The sequence below is a fragment of the Hipposideros armiger genome, unplaced genomic scaffold (assembly GCF_001890085.2).
Source record: "Hipposideros armiger isolate ML-2016 unplaced genomic scaffold, ASM189008v1 scaffold_417, whole genome shotgun sequence".
In the NCBI taxonomy this organism is placed as follows: Eukaryota; Metazoa; Chordata; class Mammalia; order Chiroptera; family Hipposideridae; genus Hipposideros; species Hipposideros armiger.
In genome coordinates this window covers 96,987-99,737 of record NW_017731767.1, presented here as the reverse complement: position 1 = coordinate 99,737, position 2,751 = coordinate 96,987, and positions in this window count along the sequence as shown.

The window sequence follows — 2,751 nt, the reverse complement described above, 5'->3', positions numbered from 1 at the left end:
GGCAGTGTCACCGGCCCTCATATGTGGGATCCGAACCGGGGCCCTCTGGCGTCCCAAGCCAGTTCTTAACCATCGCGCCACTCGGCCGGCCCGGAAACACACCTTGTTTAGAAATACGGCCTTCACCATCTGTAATAAGGAGTCTAGTCTGGTCCTGAAGCAGGACCTGGTTGACACCCCCCACAGTAGAGGCCTCTCAAGTTCCCCAGCCTTACCTTTATTTGACCTACCTATAGCTTAGCACAGCTGTGAGATACTGATATACCAAGGTTATGAAACCATACCGAGCTGTTTGTCCAGTGCTGCCAATGTAAGCGCATGGTGGCAAGTTCTCGAGCTTAAATGCCATATCTCATATACATTAGAATCAAAGGAGACGATGTAAGGAGGGTTCACATGAAATCTATTGATGGTAGATTAAGGGGGCAGGAGAAAGCAAAGTGGGAAAATCTCTGGATTGGATAAAAAGTAAAATGGAGAGCCACATACTTCTTTTACATTGGTGGGTACAGGATAGTTAATAATGAACATTTACGGCACATAGAGATGGTATGCGGTGAACAAGATGACAATAAGGGGTTCTGTGGTCTTGTGTTCTGGTGCAGTGGGTATGCTCTGAGGGGTCTGGAAAAAAGGGATTACTCTGATATTTCGAGGGTATGTTACCTTAGATGCAAAAAAGACAATAGACAGACTCACTTAAGGTAAAGATTGATCTTTGTCAAGAAAGCTACAGGTCCAGGATGTAACTTCTCAACATGACCCATTTTCAGTTAAGAATTTTTATGTTGAGACTGTTATTCTCTGTGGTTAATTTCAGTGATTTATGCTTTCAACTTAATAAAGAAAGTATATAAGCGAAACCCCCCTAGAACTAAGGAGGTCAGTAATAAGAAATAGAAGATAAAAACAGAATATAGTGTAGAAACACAACAGGATAAATTAAAACAGGGTAGAAAAGAATACAGTGTGCATAAATTGACACAAATGTCAATTCAGCCATAATAAGGAATGAAATATGGATACATGCTACAACATAGATGAACCTTGAATACATTGTGCTAAGTGAAAGAAAGAACCCACTCACAAAAGACCACAAATGATATGATTCCATTGATATGAAATATCCAGAATAGGCAAATCCATAGAGAAAGAAATTAGATTAGTGGTTGCCAGTAGCTGGGGGGAGTCAGAAATGGGGAGAAACTGCTAATGCATATGGTGTTTCTTTTTGGTATGATGAATACATGCTGATTTCTCAGCAAATACTTGTCAACAATGGACCAGAAGCTGTATGAATGAGCATCTCTCTTCATCTAACAATTTTACCCCTATTTTCTTGATTAACAAGTTATGCAAATCTTGTTACAAAGGAGTGATCATCTATGTGTTACTTATAATCACACAAAATTTGTAACATATCCTAAGTTCGATAGTGGATAAACAAGGGTTGTTAATATATGTGAAACGATACTTGGTAGGCATGGAAATAACAAATGTAAAATTAGTTGTATGGAATTATGTTCAGGACATATTGTTAGGTGTGAGAAGCCCATTTATAGAATGAAGCTGACAGTGTGTGATCACACTGTAACTTACACTAGTCTGGGAATAGAAAATTCCAGGACTTGACAACCTCATGATGTCTGGACCTGTTCTGCTCAGAATAGAGATTGTCAGAAACTTCTCTGGCTGGAGAACAGAAGGCAGAGTGCAAAATGTGGCCTTTAGACTTATGATATGGGTTAAAGACTCTCACCCTCAACCCCACACTAGCCTCGTGGACAAGACAGATTGCCACTTTCTCCACAGAGTACCTATGATTTGAAGACCCGTCATCTTCTGATATATACCTCCTGCCACCCTGTCATAGAGTAACTGCCACCAAGCCAGAGAATACATAATGTAATTGCCATAAAAGATTCCATTTCATATTTTGGTTAATAGCAGAGAAAGAGACAAAGAGGGAAGGAAACTCAAAATGAAACTAGATGGGACAAATATTGCAGATGTACAGGTCCTCACACAGATGAGAATAACAAGGCTGAAATTCTACCGCAAAGATAAGCAGTCCTGTTGATGTCTTCCTCCAAGGCAAGGGCCCCAGCTGAAATGACAAGTGTTAACCCAAAGAAGAAATGCTAAGGACAGAGACAACCCATGGAAATAAATTGCATATTGCCTAATCCTCTTCTGAGGACATGGGCATGTTGGTAAATTGAATGTTTTAGAAGCATACTCTCCTGTTGCAACCACAAAGTCTGCACAGAGCACAGGTTGTATCAGGTAAACGTCTCATTAAGCATTAATATAGTAATTCAATTGCAGACTCATGCCACATGGTTAGATAAAGCCCCCCAAATTTAGTTTCTACATTTTTCCTGGAGAAATCAGTAATCAGGATCAAAGTGAAGGGTGTCAGCCCCTCCTGAAAGAGGATCTCTTTTTTTTTTTTTTTTGGCTTTTAAAATTAACTCTTTTATTTCAAGTGCATTGTTCTACTTAAAGGAAAAATATAAAATCAGCAATAGATTACTTTTGCAAACTACCAAAAGACATTTTCTTATGAGGGATATTTGGTCATGCTTGATCAATGTGTTCTATATATTCTTAATTATAAAGTCAAAAATTGAATGTTAAAAACAAAATATGTTGTGTGTTTTTTTCTGACAAACCAACATGCTTCTCTCACTTAGTATCAAGAATTATGTAACTCATTATATTTCCATATCCCCTTTGCTACCAGCCCAC